We start from the raw sequence: 12,952 nt of genomic DNA, 5'->3' as shown, positions 1-12,952 counted from the left end.
GGCTTTGGTGTTTTGCTATTAATGATTTAGACTGTGGAAGTCTGGGGAGGCTTCAGTGGACACGGGAGCTTTTGACTCAACTGCCATACAAATCTAGGCTTCAAGGGCCAGGCCTGGGGACAGCTGCAGTAAGAACACAGAGTAAAACTGAATCAGAGTAAAGCAAGGAGGAACAAAGACAAAGACAAAGGCAAGAGGAAGAACTGTTTTACAATGAGCGTGGTGAAATATTGGCATAGGTTGCCCAGGGAGGTGGTAGATGCCCCATCCCTGGAAACGTTCAAGGCCAGGCTGGACGGAGCTCTGAGTAACCTGATCTCATTGGAGATGTCCCTGCTGACTGCAGGGAGGGTGGATTGGATGGCCTTGGAAGGTCCCTTCCAACCCAAACTCTTCTTTGTTTCTAGGATTCTAAGTGCAAAATGAAAACTGCCAACACTGGAGTGCTCTTTACCTCCAGACATCCACCTTCTCCCAAGGGAAGGTGAATGCTTCCTCTCTGGGGCCGTCTCTGGGCACCACAGAAATGTTTCCTAGACTCAGAGCAGCATGACAATTGGAAAGAGGGAGAGCAGGCTCTTTCACACACCAGGGCTCCTTGTTCCTCTCTCCCCACCTGGCTTGGCTCAGTTGCCTGTTTGTGAGCTGTCCAGCTCCAGCCTTCGCCTCTTCTTGCTGGGCTGGCCATTGTCCCCCTCTTCGCACAGGAGTTTTCTCTTCCGCCCCTCCTGCGAAGAGCCTGGCAAGCTTTCCATCCCAAAGGATTGTTAGACAGGTAAAGCCATGACAAACAGGAATCAATTCTACTCTGAAGCGAAGCTAGCTCAGGTTACCTGCTCTGCTCAGAGGAGCTGTGCTGGGCTGCGCTTTCTGCAGCAACTGCAGGCACCTGCAATGGAAACGCAGAAGATAACACCTGCCCGTTTTCCAGCTCAGCTCTAAAAGTCAGATCCCTTGGGTGGCTTTGCTCAGCCCAGCTGTGCCACTTCTGCTGGGATCGCTGGGCAAAGAGTGATGGCCAACCTGCATCAGCCTCACTCTGCACTTGTGCAAAGCTGCAGGTTGGTGGATGAACTTGCTTGTCCCTACAGCGGCAATCCCACCTTCTGAGGGGGCAGGCGTTCTCTCATGCTGCTTGTGGACCTCACATACCTCTGCAGTTTCTCCCTGTTCTCCTGGTGTCGGTGACTCCTCGGCTCCTTCACCAGCAAGCCCAGCCCCCTCTTCCTTCTCCTGACCCTCCTCCTCCTTCTCCACGAAGACGACCTCCTCCTCCTCCTCCTCCTTCTCTTCCTCCTTGTCCTCAAAGAGTTCCTCATGGTGGTTAACGAGGAACTCTACCAGCTGGGTCACCTGCACACAGCAAACCATTGGTTTCCAACGCGCTGGCTGCAAATGGCTCCAACAGCCCTTCCCACTCCTCATCCTGCCAGCACTGGCTGAAGACAGGAGGCAGCCAGGAACCTCTGAAGAGCAAAGCTAGCGTGGGCCTGGAAGGCTGCAGCGGGCTGGGAAACACAGCGTACCTTGGCGGTCACCTGCACCAGGACATCCAGAGGGAGCGTGTCCTCCTCTGGCGGGCCGAGGAGGTTGGGCCCCACGCAGATGGCCAGGTTGAGGGCTGTCATCTTGGTGATGGTGGCATTGCTGCTGATGTTCTGCAGCAGCCGCAGCAAGGTCTTGAGGAGGAGGAGGTTGGCCTTGGGTAACTTGCAGGCCACCCTGTGAGAACAGGAACCCAGCGTTCATTTATGAAGTAGGGGTTGTCAAGACAGGTGTCCCATGCTGATGTCAGCCAAGCCCACCCCAGGGAAGGCTCCTTGGCCAAGCCGGCTCTACAGCAGAGGGGCTGCCTTCCCTGAGATATTGCCACCTCCCTCCCTCCCTGCCCTTCTGGCCAGAGTCCCTTTGGACAAGGAGACAGCCCCAATGCCTGCATCTTTTTCAGGCAGGCTGTGGCTTTGCAGGCAAGTGCCGGGCTCTGCCAGTCCCTGCGCAGCAGCCAGGCTGCTGGCCACACTTACTCTTTCAGCCCCACCAGCCTCTCCTCGCTGCTGCTCTTCTGCAGGGCGGCCATCCACTGCTGGTAGAGCTCCGCCACGAGGAGCTTGGAGGGGATCTTGCGCAGGAAGTCCTGCAATGCCAAGGGCTGCGCGTCAGGCTGTGAGCGCTGCTGCCGGGACCACGGGCAGCATCCCCAGCACGCTGGGTGCCGAGCAGCACTTGGGTTTGCGGTCCTGCTCAAGCAGGTGCCCAGCAGCAGCGCTAGAGCCAGGAGCTGCCGGACTCCAGGTCAGCAGAGCTCACCTTGAGAATGACGGCCAGGACGTGCACCGGCTGGCTTGCCAGGTGGACCTCGGTCCCGCTGTCCAGGGCCTCCCTCATCTCCTGGGAGGCACGCTCGCTGGCCGCCAGCCGGAAGATCCCCTCCGTGGATGGCCCCTGTTCGTGCAGCAGAGCTAGCAGGTCCTGTAGGGGAGAGAGGAGGACGTTGCTGGGCTGGAGACATGCCCTGGGAGAGGACAAGCTTCCTCAGGGGCAGGAGTGAGTGTGGATGGGTCTGCTGCTCTCACTGGGGCAGAACAGAGGGCTGGCTGGAGTTGGGTGACATGGAAAGGAGCGTGCTTTGTCCCCAAGACTCATCTGGGATGCCTGCCATGGGGACAGTGCCTCTCCAGAGGAGCCAGCAGGATCGGGACCCCCTCCCAGGCCACGCTTGCTTACCTACATGGGCTGGGGCAGCATGCCGTCCTGGCTGCAGAGATCCGCCAGGGGCCGGCCAAAGAGAAGCCCCGTGCGGGCAGAGCCCAATGGCCCCGGTGCCTCTGCAGCCGCTGAGGTGCCCGGCCGCACAAAGTGCCAGGGCAGCCACCTCCTCCTCCTGCTGCGGGTGCCACCATCTGCCGAGGAGAAGAGAGCAAAGAGAGGTAGAGCAGAAGTGCCAGGACAGCACTCCTGGATCCTGGAGTGCACGGGAGAAGTGTCCTTTGGCAACAAGGGATCCCAAGGGCTCAGATCTCTCCTGCCGCAGAGTAATGGAGACAGACGTGCCCTGCGGGAAGGGCAGCAGCAGCCCCAGTGCAGCCTGAGTGCCTGTCTGCAAGAGGAGGAGGGAAGGGCCGTCCTGTCCCCGTCTTCTCCAAACTCACCAGCCAACTGGCCACTTCCAGCGCTGGGCACACGTGGCTGCTCAGGCTCAGGCTCGTCCCTGCAGAGCAGACGGCATCAGGCATGAGAAAATTGGCTGCTGCACGGTCCGGCTGTTCTGGGGTGTCTCCCAGCTGTGTGTGTGGGGAGCCTACCTGGCACCACGGCAGCAATTCACCTGGCCCATCTCCACAAAGCCAAGAGAAGCGTCCTGAAAGGGCACGCCTGCGGGGTACAAGGTGGTGGCCAGACAGGTGGACAAATTCTGGCAAACAGTGCCCCAGTGCCGTCCCAGTGCTGCAGGGCAAGAGCTTGGCTCTTACCCCTGACACTTCGTGGTGGCACAGAACCGTTGCCGGGACAGCATCAGGTCAACACAGCCCAACATTCTGACAGCGGTGGTGGGGGAGGGGCACTGGGGGCTCTCCCCGCTATGCCCATGTCTCTCTCGCACTGGGAGCCCAGCCCTGGGCACAGCACCTCAGGCCCGGCCTCAGCAGCGCTGAGCAGAGGGGAAGGGTCACCTCCCTCCAGCTGCTGGCAAGGCTTTGCCCCGTGCAGCCCAGGGCACCACCGGCTGCTGCCTTGGGCCAAGGCCACCTTGCTGGCTCCTGCTCAACTTGCCATCCACCGGGAGCCCAGGACGTTTGTGCCACACTCTTTGCCAGCAGCTTTGCCAAGTTGCTTTGAGTCACAAGTCTGCGTGTGCGTGTCCCGGGATGCTTCATGCCCATAGCATTGCCAGAGATTTCTCCTCATTTCCTAGGCAAGAACTCACCAATGAACCTTCTTTGTTTTCCAGCCCCTAATCCTCACTAACAGGCTTTCAACTACGTCACCCCTAATGGTAAGGGTTGCCAAGTCAAACCTCTCCCTTACATACACTGTGACTCTCCCACCTCACCTGCCCTGTCTGTCCCTCCTCAACAGCCCATTCAGCCCTCCCGAGCACTCATGCTCTCTTACCATTCTGCACCAGGGACAGGAAAGCTTGTGCGCAGAAGTTCCAGCTTCACAAGAGAGCATGGTCGCCTGAAGTATGACATAAATACGGTATTGGCATGGAAGCATGAGCGATTGCTTACAAAAAGTATGTGTTTTTCCTCAGTCTGGTGACACACAACAGTTGACAGCACATGAGCTTTTCATCTGAATCTCTCCAAGCACTTCATTTTCTCCCTGGATATTCCAAAGGCACCTGAGTCACATTTGGACAGGGATAGTCACAGCCCACTCCATGAGACTCTGCAAACAAAACATTGCTCTTTCCTGTGGCACATGACAGCTGACTCCTGGAGTTCTAGGCTGGGAACTCCAGTAGCCACCTTTGACATACGACAGAGTAGTAAAGGCTTGTTTTTGAGAAGTAGCCAGAGATGCCAAGGCCATCCGCTCCAACACCAGACACCATACTGGGTATTCAGCTCCTCCCAGTTTACAGAGCTCTATTGTAGCTTTGCATGTGAGATAATTGCTAAGACCCCATTCCAGTTAGCGGAGGAAGGGCTTATTCCTACTGTCATAAAACAGACATCTTTAGGACACCTTTAGACTTAAGGGAGTGTATCGACTAAGGCCTCAGTTGGATTTCCTACACACAGGCAACTTAATGCCATTTCACATGCCGTAATGAAACCAGCACCTAGGGATCAGCAGATGTGGCACAGGACCTACAGATAGTCTGGCCCTTCTGAGGGGACAGCTGGAGAATCTCAGATCATTCCCAAACCATGCCCAGGAAGAGGCTCTGTCATCAAGACCTTGCTGTCCGCTCTCTCTAACGGCTTTGTGGAAACCAAGTTCCCACACAAACACCCAAGTCACAGTGAACTGAATCCCACCCTGGTTATAGTTCCCTCTTCTGTCGATGAGCTTTGTGTCCTGTATCCCCATAGTTGAAACCTAGTGGGAGCATTCTCTGCACATTTTTGGTAGCTTGTGCAGTTAAGAGCAAAGGAACGCACTTTGTTGTTGTTAAATTTTTTACTGTGTCTTGTTCTAACCGTCTCCATTTGGCAAACTTCAAGAAACACTTATTTAAACATTTAAATACGGAGATCACCTCAGTGCTTGCTACCCGTTTTCTCCAGCCTGCAGGAAATGCCTTCAAATGGGCGTTTTATTCCTTGCGTCCTTAGTGGAAATTCTTGCAGCTCAACACGTGCCTTTTGCAGCATGTGCAACTGCGTAAAAGTCAAAGTGCAGTGACAGGAGCCTTTTTAATGAAGCTTCTGCTCTTGGTATCTAACGCACACGGGGCTTTGGGCTCAGGCAGTTGCCATTGGCTGACCGCTTGGGAAAAGCTGTGTTTGCAGGGAGTCAGCCAATGCGGTCGGCATAGCCCTTGCCAATGACAGTGAGCACAAATACAGCAGCACCACTTCTTCCGACTTGCTGGAGCACGAGCCGCTTGATCCGCAACTCAGAAGTGAGCTGTGGCTCCGAAGTATTTGTCATGTCAAATGAGCAAGACCTGTTCGCAGATGGTCAGAATTTAAAATGGCTTCTTTTGAAAGGATGCACACAGGATACACAGCTTTATCTTCTTGATGCTGGTCACCTACTAAAGGTCCCAGGCTGGATTTGTGGAGCATATTAGGGGAAGAACATAATACTGTTTCATGGCAAAGGCATTTTTTGGCTGCCAGGATTTTCCATTTGGCAAACTTCAAGAAACACTTATTTAAACATATGAATATGGAAGTCACCTCAGTGCTTGCTACCCATTTTCTCTAGCCTGCAGGAAGTGCTTTCAAATGGCCATTTTATTTCCTGTTTCTTTTGTGGAAATTTTTGCAGTTCAACACATATGTTTTGCAGCATGTGCAACTCTGTAGAAGTATTTGTCATGTCAAATGTGCAAGATGTATTCAAAGATGGTCAGAATTTATAATGATTTCTTTTGAAAGGATATACACAGGATACACAGCTTTATCTTCTTCATAGTGGTCACCTACTAAAAGGCCTGGGCTGGATTTGGGTTTCCCATATTCTGTCATGAGAGGGGCATGTTTGAGGAGGGGAGTATGGAATAGGTGACTTAAACTGATCAATTAAGTATTGCATCCTATAATCATCATACCCCCTATAGCATTAGATTTTGCTAGACCATGAAGAAGGAGGCATTTCTGAAGTAGAGAAAACGGGGGCAATTTAAATATCAAATATTTCTTAACAACTTTTCCTCTGACTTGCTGTGTTTATATTTTAGTTCAGAAAGTTACCATGTTTTCCTGGGTTGCAAGAAGCTCTACAGCAACCCATGCAGGTTCCTAGAGTATCGTTTTCAACACATACAAGATTGGGTGATTCACTCTTCTCAGAAACTTCCTATGTCCCTAAAGATCCACCTTTTTTGTGTTCATCTGTGACTCTTCATAGCATCTTGTTTCCCCAAACTTGCTCTTTTCTGCTGTGATAACATTTGAAACAGAGTGAAGCCGCCATAATGAAGCTAAAAAGCAGCCTCTTCTCTTCCTTTTAATATACAATCATTATGTTAAACATAACCTGAAATTAAATTGCTCAGTTATCTCATAAACACTGATAAGATTTGCTCAGTAGTAAAGTGAAGTGAATATTTTGGAAGAGAACTACCAAGAAGTAGTCAATTTACTAGAAATCACCTTCCAAACAAGAATATGTTGCTATTTGCAATGATCTAAAAAAAATAAAGCGGGGACTTGGACTATCCTTGTCTATTCCGATTCCACCTCTTCTAGAACCTGCTACTAAAAGTTTCTCTACTAGTAGTTTAACTAATTGAAAAATTTGCCTTTTCACTGAAGCACATAGAGCTGATCACACTGAGAAGCAATTTAACTCATCTAGATTTTTGCATGGCTCACTGCAATTCTGGGCATACATAAGGGAACTAAAACTGTGCATTAGGAATGAGTTTCCATTGTAAAGCAACTTGTTCCCAAGCCAGATGTTTACGGGACATAATTTCCAAAGGAAATTTCACATCATCACAGTTGAAAGGCAACACTCAGTCACACTCAAGCATCACTAGTCAGTATGTCCAAAACAGCAGATGCTGCTGGCTGTTGTGTTAGGAGAAGAACAGGAAGGAAGCATTCATCTTCTAGTACTGCTGTGCCAGAAACTTAAAGGTATGGTTGCAGGTTTTTTGTAATACCTATAAACACTGGAACATCTTTGCAGCCTAAAGAAGTCAGTTGTTATATTTGGACTTGAAGGTCTTGGACTATATGATATTAACTGAAGACTAAATAACAGATTAGGCTTGGTATCACTCAGTTTCCAAAAGATCTGATTACCTTGTTAATATATTGATAACAGGTATTTTCCATGTGCATCTGTATCTCCAAAGATCCCAGCCCTACCTCTAGACAGCAGAATCGCTGAAGGTAACCTGGTTCTGCTCCTGTAGTTAGGTGTCTGTGTAGAAGCTTTTCATGAGGAAGTTATTGAGACATTTATTATCATGAACAAGAATCCTAGCATTACACCTATTACATTAAACTGCTGCAACACTATATGCTTGCTACATTTTTCAAAATATAGTTTTTAAAAATAATTTTTGAAAAGTTCTTCCTTTCAGAATTCCAGTAGTCTTTCATATATTGTCCTTCTCTTGCTTTTCCATCACCTGACAAGATATTGGACACTATTACATTCAACTTGGGCTACTGTTTTCTGTCTACAAATAAACTGAATAAGAAAAAATATAATTTCTAAAGTGAGAAAAATGCCCTTAAATGCTTTACAAACCTCCAGTCTTTTCAGGTTTCACTTGGCTGAGCTGGTGAGTTGATTAATCCATTTGCAAAGTTTCTACCTCCAAGCCCTTAAATAGATTTTTTTTCCTGACACAATTTTTAGTTGTTCTGAGGGAAAGCTGTCTACTCTGCCTACATTTGTCCTGCTGTCTCCAGAGTCTTCATGTAGTGAGAAATACCTGGAACACAGTATAACATGCAGCCTGTAGTCTCCACATTCCTCTTCTGGTAGAGTAAATGAACCCATGTCTATGTTTTGCTTTTTTTTGTTTGTTTGTTTGGGTTTATTGTTTGTTTATTTGTTTGAGAAGGGGAGCCTGACAAGTCCTATCAGATTTTAAAAATTATTAGAATGAAAGCAACTACATGATTGCATGGAATTCTAAATACTATAGAGTATATTATATTACAGATTCTCCTATGATTGTAACAGTTTGACTAAGAATGAGATAACAAGGAACTGGGGAGGCATTACAATTTTTTGTGATTTTTCTCATTTTGTAGGTGTTAGATTTCTGTGCAAAGCAAGGTAATTGTTGTTTATTCAGTTAGAATTCCTGCTCTTCCAGAGCTCACCCTCATTTAATTAGTTTTACATGGACTGGAAGTTACATAGCGACTGTCATATTGCTCTCTTCAAAATTCTGGGAAGAAACAAGTTTGTTTGTGGTGAAAACCAAGTGCTACATGGCTTATTGAGGAAGGATTGTGACTTGTGCCAAATTAAACATAATTTTCTTCAAGCCCTACTATATTTTTTAGTTCTTCGCTAATAGCTTATCAGTCAGGTTAATACATAATAAAACTGTAGTCTATTTTGGATTTCTACTCCAGAGGCTGCTTAAATACATTTGTGTAGAAGTGAGTGAGGAGTGTGGACAGGAGTGGCCCGCATTTGTTTTCATCTGTCCATGTGGATACGCATCTACAAGAGTAAATATATTACCCTACATGCAGGAGTTAATATATTACCCTTGCATTTACCTTAGTAATCGTGATGGGAAGGCCCTCTTTACTGCTGCTGGGGCTCTGCGAGCTCCTGTTTTGTGCAATGTTTTTGTACATTAAAAACTGGCTCAGGTTGCTACTGCCAACCTTCTGCTAGCACCTTCACAAGTCAGTAAGCAATTTCAGATGACAGCTGATATCAACATTTCCTGTCATTATAGTCTCTACCTTAGGTAGCTGACATGTATTGTTATGCCTGTGTAAGAATCCGTACCAAACCACCTCTCTCTCTCCTTGAGTGCACAGCAATATACACAGGGTTCTTCCTATGCAGTGAAGGAAGACAGAAACTTGCTCGTGGTGATTTAAACCACTGTCTGAGGTGGTGCTCAGGCCCCTTAGATAACATAATTTTCTCTCTGCACCTGCTTTGATTGTATTGGACCCTATACTCCTAACATAGACATCTTCGAAGTTTCTCCTACTAAACTTTCCACTATTGTTTTGAAAGTTATTTGCAGAACTTTTCTTTTTTTCCCTTAATTACATTTCCTTCCCATTTTTGTTTGTTTGTTGTTGTTGTTTTGTTGTTGGGTTTTTTTTTTTTTAATATTAACTACTTTTATGTTTTTATTTCAGCTGTTCTTTGTATGTTATGTAAAGATATTTTTAGAAAAGTTGCTTTCTGATTCCATACTAATCAACTTTGTTCATTTGCACAGGTCATTTCTGATCAGTGCAGCACAGTAGGGTGGTTTAACATCACTTTTAATAGCCTAACACTAGCAAGATCAAACCCAGAAAATTCTGGTCATGGTCTGTCCAAGTCAGCTGTGGAGGACATCAGTGTCAGTGTGCCTTGTGACTATAGATATGTATCCTATGGGCTCTCCAATGGCTTGCTTGAGCTCTGAAAAGGAACAGCTAATATAGGTTTATCATATGAAATCAGTGACTTGATCACTGAGGAGCCTGAAATCAGCATTAATAGCAGCCTAATAGCAGAATGAAAGAAATCTTTCCCTTTTTCACATATGTCCTGAAGTTTTATGTAACTGAGGCCATATTGTGTCTATTGTGGCTTATTGTCATATACTTCCACATTTCTCCTATTTTTTAACTTATTTTTAAGAATTATCTTTTACATATCACCCGTGAGTCTCAAATTTCAATGGGATTTATATCTCAAAAGTAGACAACTACATTATCACTAAAATTCACGTCTGCAGTTTAAATAATATTTGCTTTCTTATATTCCTGTTTCAAATCTTACTCCTTTTTGCTCCCCCAGCACTTGTTAAATACTAAAAAGCACTTATTAAATACTAAGTGCTCTATTTTTATTTTTCTCTTATTTCATTTTCAGTTTCCTTCCTGGTTTTCTTTTTTTATTCAAGCCCCAGCTTTAAATCAAATGTAGAATAATGTGGTTTCTGTCCATCCTTATTTGCCTAAGCTCAGTCTGAGATTCATTGCTTCTATGTAGCATCATTTCTGTGACGTTAGGAAAAAATGAGAAAAATAATAAAAAAAATAATTACTTAGTTGTAATTTCTGTATTTATGTAAGGCAAAAATATTTATAAAGATTGCATTCTTCTAGGGTGTGAAGCATAGGCCAAACAGTAACTGGAAGGTCAGAAGAAACTTCACTTCAGGAGTGCTGTGACATGTTTCGCCACCTGGAAAACTCAGTAATTTAAAAAAGATTCCAGTTAAGACACGGCATCAACTGAGAGGAAGCACTTGGCTGAACTGGTTTGACAGTTCTCATGTTCCATTGACATAAATTCTCTTTGAAAAGGGTGGGAAAAATAAAAAAGCGTAATTTATAAAAGATATCTGAAAGAATAAGAAAAAAGACACAAATTATTTATTTTCTTTGTATTAAGCATATGCACCACCTTCTTCAGGCCTTTATGATTTTTACCACAAAGGTGGCAAATCACTTTTCAGTTGCATTAGTCACTCTCCTCAAGTCACTCTCCTCAGATGACCATTACCCAATTCCAGCTACAAAGTTACTGCCATTACTGGGATGTCTGGGAAGTGCTTTCTGTATGTTTGGAGCAGGAGGAATAAAAGTACCTGGAAATCACTTTTACCCATAACACATTTGGAAGTCCCTGGAAAAACAAGCTGGTCTGCAGGCTAATATAATTTATATTGATGGACAGTAGCTCTGGGTTCTTAGGAGGCTTAGCAATAGCTGCTTGCTTCCTGTGCTCCCTGGGATGCAGTGTGATATCATAGAAACATAGAATCATTTTGGTTGGAAGAGAGCCTTAAGATCATTGAGTCCAATAACCTAAATCTAACACTAAACCATGTCTCTAAGACCCTCATCTATACGTCTTTTAAACACCTCCAGGGATGGTGACTCCACCTCTTCCCTGGAAAGCCTGTTCTAGTGCTTCACAACCCTTTCTGTGAAGAAATTTTTCCTAATATCCAATCTGAACCTTCCCTGGTGCGACTTGAGGCCATTTCCTCTTGTTCTATCACTTGCTACTAGGGAGAAGAGACCAACACCCTCCATGCTACAAGCTCCTTTCAGGTTGTTGTAGAGACTGATATAATTGTTAATAGTATAATACTTAGTATAGCATAAATAATAACATAACAGTTAGAGGGTCTTTTACCTTCCAAGGATTCTCACTACAAGAGGAGATCTCTGACTACGTCTGTTCCACTAAAAGTTGCCTTGGGAATCAGAAACTGGGCCTATTTTCCACTATTTCATGGTTGTTCTAACCCAGTCTTCACTAAATCTATTTCAAACCTCATAGAAAATGCTATTCTATATGGTACTTATCCAACCTTTTATCTCAAACAATTTTAAATCTTGGGACATTACACGCCAAAGGCTTTCTTTTCCTGTCATCTCTCACTTTGTCCCTTTAATGAGGGTAGTGACTGCTTCTGTAGCTCTATGCAATGCCTCTAGTCAACACTTTCGCAGTCTTTGGTTGTTATTCATGTACATGTTACTCTTAATCTAAAGCATACAAGGAGGATTAAAAACAAATTACGCCTTCTGTATTTTTTTTTAACCAGGAAAGATACTGCATGCCTGTAGGTTTATGTGATGAAAGTTGGTTTTGTTTGTTTGTTGTGTTGTGGGTTTTTTTTGTTTGGTTGGTTTTTTTTTCAATTATTCCAATTCTTTGTGTTGTTTGGTTGGTGTGGTTTGGTTTGTTTTTGGTTTGTTTTGTTTTTGTTTTTGTTTTTTTTGTTTGTTTGTTTGGTTGGTTGGTTGTTTTTTTGTTGGTTTTTTTTTTTGTTTGTTTGGTTGGTTGGTTGGTTGGTTGGTTTTTTTGTGTGTGGCTTCTTCTGTCTACATCCAGTGCTGACTTGTGCTTTTTCTTCTTTCCACTTCCTTTCAATGGCCCAGGCAGTCAGTGTTCTGATTTTCCTTTCAACCAATCAATTTACCAACTTCTACTTCAGCTGTTCCTCATAGCCATACAGACTCTTTACACACAGTGTTGAATTCTTTATTTTCTTCTGGAAACTCTAATTAGTACTCACGATTGTGATGAATAGGCTATATTAGATAGTAAGTGTCTGGGTTAAAGATTTATGCAACAGCATGTGGGTATAGTTTCAGTAAACAAGTGAATGCTTGAGGATACCACATGTATAAAACCTGAGCTCTGCAGACATCGAATGAATTGGGGAAAAATAAAAAGCTAAAAGCACAACTATGAAATTAGTGAATGACATGTCATATTGATTGCTATAGTGTGTGAATATTTGCTTCATTTGATATCCCAGATGTTTAAAGCAGCAGTTACATCTGCCCTTGCCTGGGCTAACAGAAAGCTACACAGAAGTTTTATTCAAAAAAATGTTTAAAGGTTTACCGTAATTCTAGAGTTTGTTCTCATTACTATATTATGTGTTTTTCTTTATTCTTCTCTTCCAAGTGTGTTTTGAAAAAGTTACTTGTTTGCAAGCTGAGAAATTAAGAATATTTAATAGCATTCAAATAAGACATTCCCCTCCTTGTTTCAAATTTTGCTTTGGAAGAGGCACGCAAAATACTTTCAGAAACAAAACCAAAAGAAATATGTAACTTTGTTTTTTTAAAATTAGAAGTTCACAATATTC

Source organism: Nesoenas mayeri, assembly GCF_963082525.1.
Source record: "Nesoenas mayeri genome assembly, chromosome: 1".
Classification (NCBI taxonomy): domain Eukaryota; kingdom Metazoa; phylum Chordata; class Aves; order Columbiformes; family Columbidae; genus Nesoenas; species Nesoenas mayeri.
The sequence above is the reverse complement of the archived record's forward strand: the minus strand, read 5'-3'. Positions refer to the sequence as shown.